The sequence below is a fragment of the Orcinus orca genome, chromosome 13, assembly GCF_937001465.1.
Source record: "Orcinus orca chromosome 13, mOrcOrc1.1, whole genome shotgun sequence".
Lineage (NCBI taxonomy): Eukaryota > Metazoa > Chordata > Mammalia > Artiodactyla > Delphinidae > Orcinus > Orcinus orca.
The window spans coordinates 83,020,830-83,039,012 of NC_064571.1; the positions used below are offsets into that span (position 1 = coordinate 83,020,830).

Consider the following 18,183-nt stretch of genomic DNA (forward strand, 5'->3'; position numbering starts at 1 on the left):
GGGAGTGACGAGGAGCCGTGGGGAGCAGTGGGGAGAGATGGGGGCTGATGGGGAGTGATGGGGAGCCATGGGGGCGATGGGGGGTGATGGGGAGCGACGGGGAGCCATGGGGAGCCATGGGGAGCGACGGGGAGCGTCGGGGAGCGATGGGGAGTGACGGGGAGCCATGGACAGCAGCAGACGAAGCTTCGCTGGCTCACCCACCGCTCACCTCCTGCTGTGCAGTCCAGTTCCTAACAGGCCATGGGCAGTACTGGTCCACTGCCCGGGAGGTGGGCACCCCTCCTGTATACCATCCCTAAGAGCCATTTGAGGGCCCTAACTGTCTACATTCCTCCCTTGGTGATTAGCACTTGGGGTTTTATAAGACTTTTCATCAACATTAAAAGGGAAGAGAGAATGTTCCAAATCCCCATGAAGGAAGGATGGCAGTGAAAGGAAAAGGTGTTCGGTAAAGGACACGGTCCCAGGGCCCCAGCGACTCCAGAATCACTGTTCTTTGCTCGTCCATCCCCACCCTCTACCTCAGAAGGGGCTGGAAGGTGCCACATATAGGATATGAAAGAAAAGATACCCAGTGACCAAGAGATTAGAAACAAAACCAAATCTTCTATCAGGATTGATTGCGGAGTAGACGACTCAGAGCTCAGGACCCGTTGCGGTATCTCACTGGGTCGTGCTGCCTCATTGCTGAGGAAAGGAGGGAGAACTTGGATAAGTCTTTTTACCGGGAGCAAATCCCTCAAACCTGAATGAGGAGTTACCTTGGGATGTTCTGGCAGTGAAGGTCTCCCTGGAATCAATGAGGCAGAGGCAGGCCAGGCGGTGGTCCCAGAGAGCATTCCTCAGATTTCTAAGGAGAAAAGACATTTCATCCTTGAAATGTAAATACAGTACTTTTTGCTCTATTCTTTTTAAACACAACTTGGCTCTGAATGTTGATCTATTGAAAGGAAAACTTGCCTTTGCCAAAATGTCAGAATCTTACAGCTGAGAATGCATTCAACAAATAACTATTATTTCCTATTTATATAAACTTTTCTTTTTCCGAGTTCCAACATCTTTGAAAACCTTCAGGAATTAGGCTGAGTCAATCTGTTTCAAAAGGGCTGTCAATAGGAATAAGATGTGGTTATTCTCAAATGACACAATTTCATGAAATCCCTTTTAAAAAGACTTGTGTTAATACTTTCGTCCAAATTGAAAAATCTCAAGGAGAAATTCTTTGTAATTTGGTAGTTATAGAGAAAAAGAATGACACTGTGTTTCCAAATTCTAAATGTTTAAAGAATTCCTGTTTCATTTTAGCTGGGAGTCATGAATCTTCTCCCCTCATCCAAGTTCTGCCACCCTCTGGGTGGGTCGCATCTCTTCTCTGAGCTGCAGCTTCTCCAGCTGTAACAGGAGGAAAGTAACCAAACAATTTCCTCTGACACGATTCTGTGAGTTCTTGGCAACCAGTCTGGAGAATCCAAATACATTCTATAACCTTGGAGGTGTATTTAATGTCAGAAATAAACAAAGTCCTTCCCCTTCCAAAATATACACTTTCTTCAAAAAGTAAATCTCTCCTAAGAAAGTATGGAAGACGTTCTTTTTTATAGACCCTTCTAAAGTTATGGCACTAAGTGTTTCCACCTGTGCCCAGCGTGGACTTAGCCACTTAATCAAGTTGTGATGAGCTGGCTCAGAGTTACTGGCTCAGAGTTTAGCCTGAGTATATGTTTTAAAGAAACCAAGAGCTGAGCCATGTGGAAAATGGCACAGAATTCCAGTCTCCAGACAGTCTTCAGTCCCAAGACTATTGGGAGTGTATGTTCAGAAGGTCATAAACTTTCAAGGAAAAATATACCGTGCCTGTAACAAAAAAGGATTGCCAGCATAAACACTCAGCCTTTCTCAACAAGTCCTGTAGCTTCCATCTCCAAAATATCCCTGGAGTCTGTTGCCTGAGAATCTCTTGATTGTAACCCTGGTTCAAAACTCCCTTTCCCTCTATTTAAATCAATGTCCTTGCTTCCAGTTTCCCCCTTTCTAGATCATCCTCCATGAAGCCAGCATAATATCAGAAATCTGATTATATCACATCTCAGTTTAAAAACCTTCCAAGACCACCAAGACTAAAGCCAAAACTTTCAAGCATGACTTTCAAAGACCTCTGTAATACGGTCTCATCTGCTTTGTACTCTAGTCTCGAATCACCAGATTTAGCAAATAAAAATATAGGATGCTCAGTGAAATTTGAACCCTGGAGACACAACAAATAATATTTCCAGTGTAAGCCTGTCTCATGCAATATTGGGGACATACTCGTGCTAAAAAAGTATTCACTGTCTATCTGAAATTCACATCGAATGGGCTGCCTATATTTGAGCTGGCAACACAACTCTAGCTACAGTACTCTAATTCATTATTTCCCAAACCATGAATTTACTGCCCTTGTGCAATTGTTCATGGCATTTTCACTACCTAAAATGCTTTCTTCTTCTCCACCAGAAAACTCCTATTCATCCATAAAACCCAACACATCTTCTGTGACGTTTCCCTGACTACTAAGAACATAATTAATCACTCCTTCCTCTGCACTCTTTTATTTGTCTTCCTTTCTATACTTACCACAGTGTATTGTCATTACTTATGAGTCACTTTCTTCCACTACTGGGGAGATTCTTAAAGTGAAGGGACAGATTTTGCCCACCTTTGAATCCCAAGCCCAACTCAAGACCAGCACAGGAGAGGTGCTCAGGAAAATGTACTAAATGAACGGAGAATAAACAACTATGTAGACTTTAAACACATTCTCCCACTTCCCATCACAGTGTGATTCTGAAAGGAAAAATATATAATAATTTTGAATTATTTAAATCCTCTTTATCAAGAAATAATAATGAAGGAGGCCCTGGAAAGGGTCCCTAAACCACAAAGTAAACATCTCCCCAGAAGTGAGTACACCCTTCGTGCTCCATCCAGCAGAAGGTCCATCACTCTGAAAGTCCCCATTAGCAGATAGGATCACAATATTCCCCGGTTCTCTGCAGATAGTAATCACATCAGCCCCTGTCCTAGATGTGAACATAGGACTGTATTTGTCCTGAGTAATTTGTCTTGACTGCCCAGAGGCCACCCTCATCTGCTAGCCTCTCCGTGGTGGTAATTACTCCTGTTTCATTCAGTTTGGGGCTGTTCAAGGTGGCAGGTCCCTCTGCAAGATCACATGACCAGCTCCCAACGAGGAGACTTACTTGACTCATTCACAGGCATCTCCTGGAACAGCTGTGCATTCTACTTGCTCCCTTCTGCCTGATCTCATCTCCTGACCCGTCTCTCCTCTCCGTGGGGAGTCACACTCACCTCTCAGATTGAATAACACTTGAAAAACACTTTCCTTGAGCTCCTTAAGGCAGTATACTATCCTATCCACCTGGATGACAGCTCAGGAATGTTCACAGTCTATTTCTGTAAAATGAATGAATGAGTGCAGGACCCTTGCTCATTCAAGAACCAGTCATTGAAAATCTAGAGGGACCCTGGCCCTGGGAATATGGTGATGAATATAACATAGTTCCTGGCTGTAAGTAATTTGAAATCTAAGATATTAACACCAATCGACATATATTCTATTCAAAGAAAAAATTGTTAAATCACAGAAAACATCCAATTGGTGAAATAAAGGGTACTTTTAAATAAATAGCATCTTGACCGTTTAGGCATATTCTTGAAAAATAAGTATGATTTCTGCGTCTGACATTTCAGACCCCATGCCACTTCCTCATCCCGATGAGTGTCTCTGTGACCCCTTGCAGGTCAGCAAGAGCAAGGGACAATGAAAGTCAGATCGTCCAGTGAGGAATAAGAAACACAGACAGAGAATCTGCAATGCAGGGTGTGTTCCACTCTGTTTACAAGGCCAGAAATGTTTATCTAAAATAAGTCAAAAGAAATGATGAGAAATCTTGGTACCCAGAACTTAGAGTACAGAACTGGGAAATCCTCATGTAGGGTATAGCTCATTTCTTGATTATAGTGGCTAAATGAGCCAGGACCAGACTTTATTTGCTTTGCACACTTGTGTCCTTAATTTTTCAGAGGTTACTAAGCAAAAGCATTGTCCCATATATAAAGAAAATGTCTGCAAGATTTGTTTAACTCTAACGAGTTTCTGAAGCTAAGCATCCCTGTGAGGGCAATGGAAAGAGCCCTGCAGAGCCACGCAACTTCTACATAGCAAATACTATGCCATCCCTCGATCCGTATTATCTCATTCAAATCTTAGAAGTGCCCTGAAAAATCACCATTATTATCCTCTGTATTCAGAGAAAACTACGGTTTAGAGAATTTGAACCTTACCTAAAATCATGTAGCTAACGTGAGTCTTAGTGTAACTTGCACCTGGGTTGTCTCTCCAAAGCCCGTGTCTTTCCCACTCCCCCACGGTAGCTTGCTTAGAGCCCTAAGGATCCATCTCACGATGGATGAAAATTACAGTCGGTCATTCAGTCAACAAGCATTTTACCTGTAGCAAGCACATGATAAGGGCGAAACGCCGAGCGCCACCCAAGAAAGTACAATAAGGTCCTGAATGAGTATTCTAGAATCCTGGGCTTGAGCCTCAACCCTCCACCAATAAGCGACAAGGCCTTGGCCAATCCCCTTCACGGGCCAAGTCCCACTTTCCTCATCTGTGTAACAGTGGTGACAGTGGCCTCCCTGCACTCTCAGAGTCTGTGTGACCATTGGATGAACCAATGTGTGAGAAAATGTTTTTATAAAGTGAAAAATGCTGTAGAAATGTGAAGTACAAACTGTTTTTCTCAACAAGGCTTCCGGTAAACAGAGACTTGGATCATCACTGTAGTTTTTCTAGAGCAGGAAGTGGATGGGAGGGAACGCACAGGCAAGAGGGGCCCTGCGTTGTCAGGGGTCCTCCTCGTCTGCCAGGGCACACAGGAAGCTGAGTCACCACGGCTCAGCAAGGCCCCTGCTGTCCCGAGGAGAGCAATTGAGCCTTCCTGTGAGAAAGCGGAAACCCCAGTCCTGCTGGCCCCCCGCTCGCTCCTGAGAGAGCCCACCCCTGTGGCTGGCTGAGGTTGGCCTTGGGGCCGTGTGGCTCCCTTCTGCGGCTTGGCTGACAAGAGCAGCCTGCGTGGTCCACGCCCTCCCAGCCCACACGTCTCCTATGGTCCATGATGGAGATTCAGAGCGACAGGAACCAGAGCCGCAAAAGTGACTCCTCTTCAGACCTCCCCCACTAATGAATTCTCTCTGCAGAACGTGTGTTGGTCCAGCTCACTGCTCTCGTTTATCTTTAGCTGCTCGACACTGGAAACCTTCAGAACACCACTGATGACAGCGATCTCATAGGAGGCGATGGAGAGGTAACTCGGGGCGGGTGGAGGGGGGCGGGATTCTGGAAGGTCAATCTTCCGATTACTTTGAAAAGTGATGAATTCCCCCACAGCCTTGAAGGCCAGAGAACTTTCTGGAGAACATGAGCATCCTAGCGCCCCTGCACCAGCAGCCGATGGCTTAAACCCAGAGAGACACACCGCGTAGAACATTATAGGAATGATGTTCCATGGAATGAGTGTTCCATGACCCGGGCTGTCTTTGTCTCACCACCCCTGTCCTCTAGTTTGAGGATCAACAGGACAGAAAGGTTCAGGGGAGGCAGGTGGTCATTTAAGAGGATGGTTTATTTGGATAATGATAGGAATAGGGGTCAAAACCTTCCTAGAGCTGCCCCCAAGCCTTTGGCTGAAGGGAAGTAGGGTAGATGAACATAAAGACTGCGGAGTTCCGTGCAACAGGTTTCAGACCCCGACATCACCACTTACTAGCTGTGTGGCCGTGTGCGTGTCAATATGAACCCTCCGGGCTCCATTCTTTGTTCTATTCCAAGGAGATGATCTCCACCCTACCCCAGTGAAGCCCCAACAGTGAGGCTGTCAGAAGACCAGAGATGAGGTAACTATTGTGTTCTCAACTAGAGGAAGCCATATTACTACCTGTACTACTGTTAGGAGCCCACAGAGGCAAAGCTGAAATCAGACCTGGTTTGAACTGATCCAGATGGCTAAAGAGGCTGTCTAGTGCCAAGGCTTGAAGTCAGAGAGTGTCTTCCTCGGGTTTCAGGTGTCGAGTGGAGCCCGGAAGGCAGGAACAGACTCCAGCCCTTTGGACAGATGTTAGGTCCTATTAAATAACAGGCTGGACTCAGAAATTAGAAAGCCAAGTTCCAGTAAGGTTCAGCTGAATATCTGTAGCAGAGCCTCCAAAGGTAGGTCTGACTCTCTGGTTAAAGACTGTCTTCCCATAGGCTTCCTTGCTCTGGTGAGGATCCCACGAAGCCCCCAGCCTCATGCATGTCCTCTGCAGCTCCCTGCTATGCTAACCTTCTTGCTCATCCCCAAAATCCACGAGCTCCCCAGCCTGGTGTTATGAGTTGAATTGTGTCCCCTTAAAATAAGATATGCTGACGTCCAAACCCCCCATATTTCAGAATGTAACTTTGTTTGGAAATAGGGTCTTTGCAGATTTAATCAAGTTAAGATGAGCTCATTAAGCGTAGCTCCTAATCCAAATGACTGGTGTCCTATAATGAGAAATTTGGACGTAGAGACAGACACGCACAGAGGGAAGATGATGTGAAGACGCGAGGAGAACAGCACGTGAAGGCAGAGGATTGGAGTGATGCACCTACAAGTCCAAGGATGCCAAAGATGGCTGGCAAAGCATCAGACCCTAGGAAGGCGCAAGGATTCCAGAGTCTCAGATGGAGCAGGGTCCTGCCAAATCTTGATAGTGAACTTCTAGCCTTCAGAAATGAGGAAACACAAAGTTCTGTTGTTCTAAGCTACCCAGCTTATGGTACTTTGTTACAGCAACCTAGGAAATTACCACACTTGGGATTTTAATTTATTTTGGTTCAACAAATATTCACTGAGCTCAGTGTCGTGGGTAATAAAACAGACAAATAGAAAATCACAGTCCTTTATGAGGAGTGTGATGATGGTGTACTTTCAGAAGAGAATACAACTACCTGCAGGGGGAAAATGTCCTATAATTAGTTCCTTTTCACTGATTCAGAGTGGCATTCCACCATTGCTGAGGTTGGCCTGAACTGTCTGTATGTGAAGCTCCTGAGAGTAACACTGGAAGCTGTATCCCACCCTCTGCACCCTCAACTCTCATCTAGGTGCCTCCTCTGTGCTCCCCAAGCCCCGTTCCTTTTCTCTACCATAGACTCACCCCAGTGCACCCTGGTTGTCTCTTTCACATCAAACACATGCCATGAGCTCTTTGCTGCAGGGATTGGCCTTTTCCATCACTGCATCCCTGCGGCCCAATGAGGACCTGGTGTGGGTTAGTGTCCAGTGAACACTGGTTCAGGGCGTTATCAAAGGACAATCATGCCAGAACTAGTCCAGATCACCATTTCTCACTGGAGCCCATAAATCCTTGGCATTCTGAGGCCATGGATTCAGCCTGAGATGCTCGCGTGTAGATAATAATAAATAAATGGATAGATGAATCCTCGCATCTCCCCACAGTGCCTGGCATATAGCAGGCACTTTTCAAAAATGTTTGTTCAGTAAAATTCCTTATATGTCTGATACTGTTAAGACAAATGTCTATATTACAACTATTTGTTTTGACATACTTATTCACTTATTCATCAATATTTAGTGAGTGGTGACTCTGTAATCGACACCAAGGACAGCAGAATAAGTAAGAGACACTTACTTACACAGAATAAGTAAGAGACACTCTCTTACTAAGTAAGAGAATAAGTAAGAGTGCCCCTGCCTTCTTGTTACTTATACTTTAATAATAATAACCCTTCACTGAGCACTTACTATGTGCCTGGTGGTGTACTATGTGTGCATTAACAAACTCAATCCTCACAACAACTTTGGGAGCAGGAATTGCTATTATCCCCATGTTACAGCCGAGGAAACTGAGGCTCTGAACGGATAAGCAAGTTGCCCAGGGCCATACGGTTAGTCAGTGATGGCACCAGAATTCAATCCCGAGCCGTCTGTACTCAGATCACTACTCAGCCTCAATTGGAAGGGAACAAATGGCAAACAAATAAGCAAATAAATAGACAAGATAATCCAAGATGGAGATAAGTAGGAAACCAGAAGGATGATGTCGTGAAATATAGGAGAATCCTGGGGCCAAAAACCAGGTGGCTTGAATATCTTCCCAGCCTAAGGAAGACAGTAAAATTCATCATGACTCATTCTACAAGCATTTAGGGAGCACCTGCCCTGTGCAGGCATTAGCCAGGCATTACTCTAGGCACCATGGATATGCGAGTAAGGAAAATGATCAAAAATCATTGCCTCTTAGAGCTTATCATCTAGCAAGGGGAGAGAGATGTTAAACTAACTAAATAATCAGATAAACAAATATAAACACATAGAAAAATGAACAAATAAATAGGTGTAAAGTGCTGTACCAAAAAAAATGATGCATGGAAAGGGAACGAGGAAGGTCGGAGTTGGGGAAAAGAGTCTAATCAATGCTTACATTGCTTCTTTTGACCTCTCAACACTTTTCTACATTATGCTATATTTTCCCAACCACTCTACCCTATTCCACATATATTTAATTAAATTTACTGTGTGTCCGACGCTGCCACCTTCCCTTGATTGTCTCTTTCCCATAAGAGTTGTTGCTCCCCTTCCCCCAAGCATGTTATCAAGCTGTGACCCTTCTTCCCAGGCCAATAAAAGAGAAAGGGAAAGACATCTTTCCATTAAGCATTGATTCAGGAGATATTCAATGAGTGCCTAATAACTATACATAGCGTGGGTACCGCATTTATTGTTCATCAAATACTCTCACAGCCATGATCTGCTATGGCTGACCAACAGTTCCTCAATGAAGGTAGAGTAGAAGCCATTCCATTCATTTTATTTATATTGCGCCCGTTTTGAATAGAATTTGAGGACATTTATTTTTTAAATGGCCAATGGGATTATTATAAACATTTCATAAATAAGGAAACACATTCTACGAAAATCTATGGGACTTACCTGATACCACACAATAAACAATAAAGCTGGACTCAAACCCAGGTCTTCTATCCCCAAACCCATATGACTTGCCATATACGGTCCCTTGCCAGGTCCCCTAGGTGTCCAATATGCAATGATGAAATGGAGGTACCTTTGCTCTCACTACACATAGACTTCAGTAAAAACTATAAGCCAAGGCTTCAACAGCTATGAAAGGACACAGGACAAATGTGATGTTTGGAGAGAGGTGTATGGAAGTTCAGAGGAGCACAAGCTCGTAAGCAACTTTGGCTGGGAAAGTCCTACAAGAAAGGTTTGGTGGAGGACATGAACTACTTAAAGGGAGAGGCAAGAAAAGCATTCCAGGTTAAAGGAATATTAATTGGCCCAAGTTTTAGAAAACACTGGGCATACACCAAAAATATCATCATGGCGCCCCCTCCTCTCTCCCTTAGTCCCATAAATTACTTAGCTTTCCCAAACTACTGTAAGCCAGAAATATCTCCAGGAATGCTCTTCTGCTTCTCCTTTACAGCTGAGTTAGAGCAAGCTTCCAGGTAGAGAAAGGGGTATGGGAAGAAATGACCTTTCGTTGAGCATCTACTACTTGCCAGAAACTTTAGGGTGCTCTAAAAATGTTGTCTCGTTCAATCCCCATAACAGCCCTGCCAGGTAAATAATATTCCCCATTTTAGAAATGAAGAAACGGAAACTCAGAGACTAGTTGACCTGCCCCAAATCAAACAACTAACAGTCAGAGAAACTCTGATTTGAACCCAGGACAGTCAGAAGCCAAAGCCAGGTCTCTGTAGGTGACTCTGTCTTATCACCCAACCATACCTCAAGAAGCATCTGTTCTGTGCATGATTGGGAGGTTGTGAGCTAATAATTCAGTGCCTCATGGAGGATCAGCAAGTCAAGAAGATCTAGAAGTAGATTTAAGCACCTCAATCTCGGGGAAGGGAAAATGGGGAGTTTCTGTTTAATAACTATTAACGTTGCTGCTATGCAAGACATATATAAGTTCTTGAGATCGGCTGTACTACCCTGTGCCTATAGTAAACCATATGGTAATGTACACTTAGAAATTTGTTAAGAGGGTAGATCTCATGTTGTGTTCTTACCACAATAAAGGAAACAAACTAAATCACAAAGACAATGTTACAAATAAAGAAAAATATACAACTGAATGTATCCAAGCATGAATTCTTCCATCTGTAATTCTTCCTACGAGATTTTTTGATGTGGTATAAACGTTTCTTTCATCACCACATTTTTCTAAATTCCATGAGGAAGCCTTCTAAGATATGGTGGGTCCTGTTTATGTTTGTGTCTATCAGATCACACAAAAGCAATTATGAGGAGTCCATCGATTCATAAACATGAATGTGGACATCTTTAAACATTTACGCAAACACATTGATTACTTACATTTGTAAGCCTGCGAGAAAGCACTGGGCCGATCTTTAGTGCAATGTTAGGGGAAAAAAATAAGGTTCTTTGCAAATACAGTAATCAGTCCATATTCACTGCTCATTAGACTCACTCTTGAAATCATCTTTGAAATCAGTTTGTTTGCAAAGATGATTCACATCTGCACCAACATGTGTGGTGGAGATGCAGTGCGTGTGTGGAGGGAAGTGTGCTTTGGGCTACAAATCCAGAGTGGCTGTCAGCATCTGCGGGCTGGGGATCTACCCCACAGGAGCAAAACAGCAAAGGCAACCAACAGAAGCAGCAGGAAAATTCATTTCCAGCAGACCATCTCTGACTTTCACAAGGAATAAAGTATATGGTACTGTCACTAAAGGCTTTGCATATTATAGGATGTTGAATTGACATTGTGGCAAAAGATATTAAATAAGTTGTTTTCTCACCTTTTATCTCCGCCTTTACTTGGTTTAGATTCTGATGGTGGGACGCATTTAAAACTACAAAATTCCCAGAGAGTAATGAGTATGACAGTGTAGTTAAGGCTGATAGGGACATCCAGCATTTAAGTTCTTTTTTTTTTTTTTCCAGTACGCGGGCCTCTCACTGTTGTGGCCTCTCCCGTTGCAGAGCACAGGCTCCGGACACGCAGGCTCAGGGGCCATGGCTCACAGGGCCAGCTGCTCCATGACATGTGGGATCCTCCCGGACCGGGGCACGAACCCGTGTCCCCTGCATGGCAGGCGGACTCTCAACCACTGCACCACCAGGGAAGCCCCTCTTTTTTTTTTTTTAATTGAAGTGTAGTTGATTTACAATGTTGTGTTAGTTTCTGGTGTACAGCAAAGTGATTCAGATGTAGATAGATAGCTTAGATAGATAGATAGATAGGTAGGTAGGTAGATAGATAGATAGATAGATAGATAGGGTATATATATTCTTTTTCAGATTCTTTTCCATTATGCTATTACAAGATATTGAATATAGTTCCTTCTCATATACAGTAGGACCTTGTTGTTTATCTCATGGCATTTAATTTCTATTTCAAAGTATCAAACTGGCACAAACAGTAGTTATCTGTTTGTTTACTGACGGCAACCTGAAGGTTCGGGAATTCACAAGACATCCCTGTGAGTGAGCAGACAGGAAAAATGGACAAATGAAATTCAGAATTGAGGCTGAGTTAGAATCAGTGGCAACGGGTGTTATCAATTCACAAACTTCCTGAATTTGTCTTTCCCCAGCAAAACAGGAAAAGGATTTGTAACTTTTGTGTAACTCTCTTCCCATCTCATCCCACTCTCCTAAACCAGTTTAAAAAAGAGAGAAAAAATAATAATCTAATGACAATCCTAATCTTAAATGAAAAATTTATCCAGAAACAGGAATGGCAATGATAATACTCTTCTTCCACAGCTGATGTTTCTCAGTTGCTGAAGGGGTGTGGGTGTGACAGAGAGAGAGAGAGAGAGAGAGAGAGAAAGGAAATCTTAAGGAATTGGCTCACATGCTCACATGATTGTGGAGCCTGGCAAGTCCAAAATCTGCAGAGGAGCCCAGCAGCCTGGAGACCCAGGGAAGGGTTGATGCTGTCGTTTTCTTCCTCTGGGGACCTCAGCCTTTTTTCTCTTAAGGCCTCATTTGACTGGATGACGTGCGCCCACATTATAGAGGGTCATCTGTTTTATTCAAAGTCTACTGATTTAAATGTTAATCTCATCTAAAAAAGAATACCTTCACAGCAATGTCTAGACTAAGTTTGACCACACATCGGGGCACCATGGCCAAGCCAAGCTGACACATAAAATTAACCATCACCTCCAGGATCTATTGTAGTTTCCCTTCTCGCTCACCTAGTGTCTCTGCTGGTCTAGATGGCTTACCTGTGGGTGATCCGACCCTGATACCCGAAGGGTCTGAGTCCTTAGTTACCTCTTTGCCCTGCTTTTCTTAAGTGTGGCTTCTGGTCTTGTCCATTCACCATTAAACCATTAAAATTAGTCACAGTACACCAAGAGCGGCTCCAAGTGACTGTGGATGCCAGATATATTCTTCCGTAACCCCATTGTATAGCAACAGATCATGATTGAGCCATACTTGGAAACCTACTAATCTACCCGACAATTTCATTGGATACACAATAGGCATCTCAAACCCAGCCTTCAAAGCTGACCACCTGATCTTCACAGCCCTGTAAACTTTCTCCACCCCAGTCTTCCCACCTCAATAAATGCAACTCAATCCTTCCAATTGCTTAAGCACAAATATTAGAGAGATAATAGACTCCTCTATTTCTATTAAATTTCACAGTCAGCACATCAGCAAGACCTGCCAGTTTTAACTTCAAAGTACATACAAAGTCATACCTTTATCACTAATTTCATTATTCCTGCTATAAGAAAAACCTCCTGTCTGGTATCCCCGATTCCAACCTTGTCACCTTACCCCACCCCATAACCACCATTCACATACTCTTCCCCACTCAGTAGACAGAATGATCCTATTAAAACATAAATCACCTTATGTAATGTAAATACTTTGCTCAAAACTCTTAAATGGCTTCCGAAAGCAGTCAGAGAAAAAGCCAAAATTCTTAAAATGCCTACAGAATCTTACATATTCTACTCTCCACCCACCTCCTGCCTCTCTACCTCCTGCATTTTTTTCCAGTCACTCCACTGAAGCCCCTCTGGCCCCTCTGCTTTTCCTTGAACAAGACACCCCATCCCAGCCTCATGGTTGGCGCACAGGCTCCTCCCTATGTCTGGATGGACCACACATAATTCAGGTGGACACAAGATTTTCTCCCTCACTCCCATCAGGTACCTGCTCAAGTATTATCTTAACCATTCAACATTCCCTGTCCACCCTGTGTAACATAAGAAAAACTTCCAGACCCCAATATCTCTATCCCTCCTACTTTATTTCACTTTTCCCCCATTACACTTATCATCACTTGACATTAGATATTACCTTGCTTATTTCCTGTCATCCCCCAATAAGATGTAAGATCATTGAGGACAAGTATGTGTTGTATAATTTCCTGCAATGTTCAGCACCTAGAACAGTTCCTGGTACATAATAAATGCTCAGTCAATATTTCTTTGAATGAATGCTTCCTGGTTGCTTTTCATACGTTATCTCTGTTAGCCTTTGTATTTAATCTGCAATAGCCATGTGAGTTATTGGAAAGTATTATCTCATCTAATCCTCAGAAGAATTCATTGAGATGATACCATTTTTCACCAGATTTTACAGATGAAATTGAGGTTTGCAGTGGTTGCGTAACTTGGCTGAAGTCACACAACTAGCAAACGTCTGCCATGAAAAGAAAAGCCAATTTGGCCTATTCTGAAGCACTGCAGCCCCCCATAGTGGGAGGGCCAGGTGAGAACTCCTGGACAGGTTGACCAGAAGTTGGAAGAAGCACCTGTCTTTGGATTAGAAGGATACAAGGGTACATTTTAAGGAATAAGAGGAGAAAACTCAGCTTCCAACAGAGGGAGGTGACGCGATCCAAAAGAGAACAAGCTCCCAGGCAGAAAGATAATACATGTTCCAGCACATCATTAAGGGAAAAGTGCCCTAGGCAGCTGAGGAGGTGAACTGAGAGGAAGGAGCATGAAACCAGGGGGTGATGCTGCCTGGGGCTCTGGCCCTCCCACTTCCTGGTTGTGTGACCTTCGCAAGTTACTCAACCTTATTTATCTTAGTTTCCACGTGTGTAAAAGAGGATCTGGTGCTTACTTTGCATGACTACTATGAGAATTCTAGAGAATGAATATCAATTACTTGGTACAAGGAAACCCTCCCAAAACTAGACCATTTAGTGTCATTCTGCCCACGTCATACATTTTCTGGCTTCTTGAACTCAAGCAAAACTAGCTCAGATGTGGCCTCTTTTGATGCCAGCAGGCAAAGGTGGGGGACACAGGCCCCACAGGTGTCCCGTGGGTGTTGACTTCACTGGTTGCAACCCTGTGACCGTAAGCCAAGGTCCAGGGCCTCTAGAACAGAAACCAGGTGGCTTTGCCCTGCTCTGTGACCACAGGCTGCAGAACCAGCTGCGAGGCAGCAACACGTTGGAGGCAAGTGTGAGGATGGCTCAGTGCAAGCCCAGGCCCCGCCAGCAAACTCCTCAACGTGGCTGTCTGATCACTGGCAAGTCCGTGTGCCGGGCTCTCCCGTGAACACGGGGCAGGTGGTCCCCCCAGAGCCAGCACTGAACCTGGATATCCTGTACCTTGTGTGAGGGTGGCAGAAATAAGTCACACATCACTGCACCCTCAGTGAGCACAGGGTCCAGAGGAGAAGGGAGCAAACAGATCAGTGAGTTATCGTGTTCCAGAAACTCCGCCTAAATCTGCATGGGATGCAGAGACCCCTTAAAGGAGAAGTGATCAGAGCTCCGTGGGGCATGAGGCCAACCTCACAGGAAGGTGCACAAGGGTAGGAGAGCACCCACAGCAAAGGCACCCCGGTGGGAGGTGTGCAGAGCCGGGGGGAGATGCTTGGTGCCTATGGCCAACTTCTCCCCCAGACGGTCCACAGTGCCCTCAGACTCAGCGTCCCAGCCTTGACACAATTCTCATCCTGTTTTCTATGCCTCCATTAACAGTTGACAGTCACCCAAGCCAGAAACCTGTCCTTCTGGACTCCCTGTCCTGTCCTCACCCCCCACGCCCAGTTACCAAGTCCCACCAACTTTCCAACTACGTATTTCTCAAATCACTCTTTGCCTTTCATTCCCACTGCCACCACCACTGTGACTGCAAGTCCTCCAACCACGGGGAAAGAAGAAAGGACGGTCAGTCCCCCAAAAGAAAAGAGGTAGTTGTTTCCGTGAGAGGAGGGAAGGGATGCCAGAAATCCCAAATCAGCAGATGTCCATAGCACTAATAATAGTAAAAGTACCGAGTTTTAAAATGTTACTTTTTTCATAAATTAGAGCATATTAAAGGTTATCCCTGACATAATGTCAGTCTCACTCTCATACTAATATGTGTTCTAAAGTGGGAAAGAAGAAGTGGAATTAGAACAACCTGAGGATGCTGGCTCGGAGAAGCATCCAGCCAATGCTCATGGAGCCCGGGGCTTGGGCACAGGGTAGACACCTGGGACGAACAAGGAGCAAGACACCTGTACACACCTGCAGAAACAAGAGTGAAAACGACCAAACCCAGGCTGGAGCTCCCAGGCACCGCGGCCTCAAATCACTCAGAAGTGATATCTCGCAACTCGATTCTGAAAATCTGCTATTCGGGGAGGGATAAATTGGGACATTAGGACTGACATATACACACTACTATATATAAAATAGATAACTAATAAGAACCTACTGTATAGCATAAGGAACTATACTCACCAGTCTGTCATGACCTATATGGGAAAAGAATCTAAAAAAGAGTGGATATACGTATATGTACAACTGATTCACTTTGCTATACAGCAGAAACTAACACAACATTGTAAATCAACTATACTCCAATAAAAATTAATTAAAAAAAAAAAGAAAAAACTGCTATTCGATTCTGCTCTCATCTTCGCTGACTTCCAGATCAGGAAAAGATCTTGTGCTCAACTAAACTGCTACCTAAGTCTGTCAGTCTACTGCTTTCCCACACTTATAATACAGACTCATTTCAAACCCTCACCATGGCTGCTGGGATATTCAGGTTCTGCTTGGGGACTGTGGGAATTTTTTTTTTTCTTCATGATCCTGATGAAAAAAAAAAAAAACTAAATCATTTGGTGGCGTTGCAACTGCTGTTGTTTTGAAATGTTTCGGTTTTATTTTGAGACTTGTATTTTCTGAGTATCTGTTTCTACATTTGGAGACTCATGCAATATGCATGGTTTCTTTAGGAGATGTGATATGCATTGGATTGTCAGCCAGACTTTGTTGAGAAAATACATTGCAGTTACACCTGACCGGAAGACCGTCTGCCTCTGCCTCGCGGACACATGGCCAAAGCCGGGATTGGCATGGGAAGCCCTGACTCTCACTCAAAAAGCTCTCAGCTAAAGGATGTCCCAGAAGAGAAATGGCAGATTTATAGCAGTTGAGGAATACTTATCATCTGAAATAAATATTTATTTTTAATGATTTTTTTTCCCTGGAAAAGTGACAAGCAGATAAAGGTCTGGAGAGAGAGAAAATGTATCTAATTCTTGACTGAGAGGTCATTCTCTCTAAGTTATATGAGGTGTAAACATAAGAGCAGAAGTATGAGTGCTCTGCCTAAAACAGAGCTGAAAACGTGGTGGGAATTATTATTACTGTTGTTGTTCCTCACTTCATACCCTTATTGTCTGGCACGTGCCTGACACACACTGAGTCCTCAAAAAATGGCAACTATATCACTACTATTATTAACACTGTATTTGAACCTTCACTCCTTAGGACGTGGGACACAGTAGATGATTAATAAATGTCTGTCCAATGCCTGAATGCATTGCAGGTGGAGGAGGTATTTGGCCGCTAACTTGCCAGCAGGTTATGATACTCATATTCTTTCTCTTGGCTCGACTGTGAAGCATGCTGGGGATGGGCCTGGGAAGAGCCTCTTCCTGGAGAAAGTAGGTCCACCAGCCGTGAAGGATCCCATGCTAAAATCGTAGCTGTAGAAGCTGTAAGTCAAGCCAGCACTGGAATAACATTTTCCAAGTCCCCTCAAGTCCTCAAATTCACTCCCTGGCAAGGACTGAGCAAGCTTGGCAGGAGGCTGGAGGCTGCTTCTCAATTTGTATGAGATGCTGATTGAAGCTCTCGGCTAAAAACATACTTTGTACATGCAGAGCACACCCATACAGGCTTTAATGACAGTCCAAAGAAAAAGGAGCTTGTTTTGTTTTGTTGCACTGGGCCCATTCCCACATCCTCTGCAGGCCAGGTCTGCAGAGAAGCCAAGCCGGGAGCAGTGGAAACCCCCTGGGGTGCTCAACTTTTCATGTGTGCAAATGAGAAGAGAAAACAGATTCCTCTTGTCTCCTTCCTGTCCTGCTCCTTTTCTCTCCCTTAGTCCCTCTCCATCTCTCTCAGTCCTCAGTAAATGTGACCTCCTAGATGATAGAGCCCTAAGAGGTCAGATTTGGGGTTACCAGAGGCAGAGATGGAGGTGCGGGAATTGGATGAAGGTGGTCAAAATGGTATAAGCTTCCAGTATAAGATAAATAAGTACTGAGGATGCGATGTACAACACGACGATTCTAGTTAACACTGCTGTGTGGTATATTTAAAAGTTGCTGAGAGTAAACTCTAACAATTCTTATCACAATGGAAAAAAAAAATCATTCTTTCTTTGGTAACTATATGAGGTGACGGGTGTTAACTAAACTTATTGTGGTCATAATTTTGCAATCTATGTAAGTCAAGTCTTAACATATACAGTGCTGTGTATCAATTATATCTCAATAAAACTAAAACTTAAAAAAGCAACTACCATTTCACAGGCACCAAGAAGGGCTAGGTGAACTCTTTACACTGACCGCAATCCACACAGTGATACTACAAGGTAGGCTTTACTATCCCCCTTTTAGATGAAGTTGAGTCTAGAGAAGTTAGAAAATAGCAGAACTCAAGTTTGAAACGAATGAATCTGGCTCCAAACACCAGTCTTCCCTAACCACTAGTACTTCCAATGGAGGGAGGTGAAAGTTCGGACATCCCATATTTTACCATAGAGGACTAAACAGATCTCTGGTTGTAATGCCTTTGGAGAAGTCC

The 18,183-nt window shown here is 44.0% G+C and overlaps 2 long non-coding RNA genes across 3 annotated transcripts in view; one reads left to right on the plus strand and one right to left on the minus strand.

Moving 5' to 3' along the window:
• Positions 1-677: 677 nt before the first annotated feature.
• LOC125960761 (uncharacterized) overlaps positions 678-18,183 on the minus strand; it is a 49,676-nt gene continuing 32,170 nt past the window's right edge. Inside the window, exon 3 of the long non-coding RNA XR_007470762.1 lies at positions 678-853. This is a non-coding gene — a long non-coding RNA (uncharacterized LOC125960761). The remainder of the gene's footprint in view (positions 854-18,183) is intronic.
• On the plus strand, positions 5,059-7,733 carry LOC117203287 (uncharacterized). Of its 2 annotated transcripts, none has more exons than XR_004485986.2 (3): positions 5,059-5,375; positions 5,900-5,964; positions 6,617-7,733. It is a non-coding gene; the product is annotated as an uncharacterized LOC117203287 (long non-coding RNA). The 2 variants fall into 2 exon arrangements; XR_004485985.2 differs by lacking the exon at positions 6,617-7,733 and adding an exon at positions 6,133-6,610 and having other exon boundaries at positions 5,060-5,375.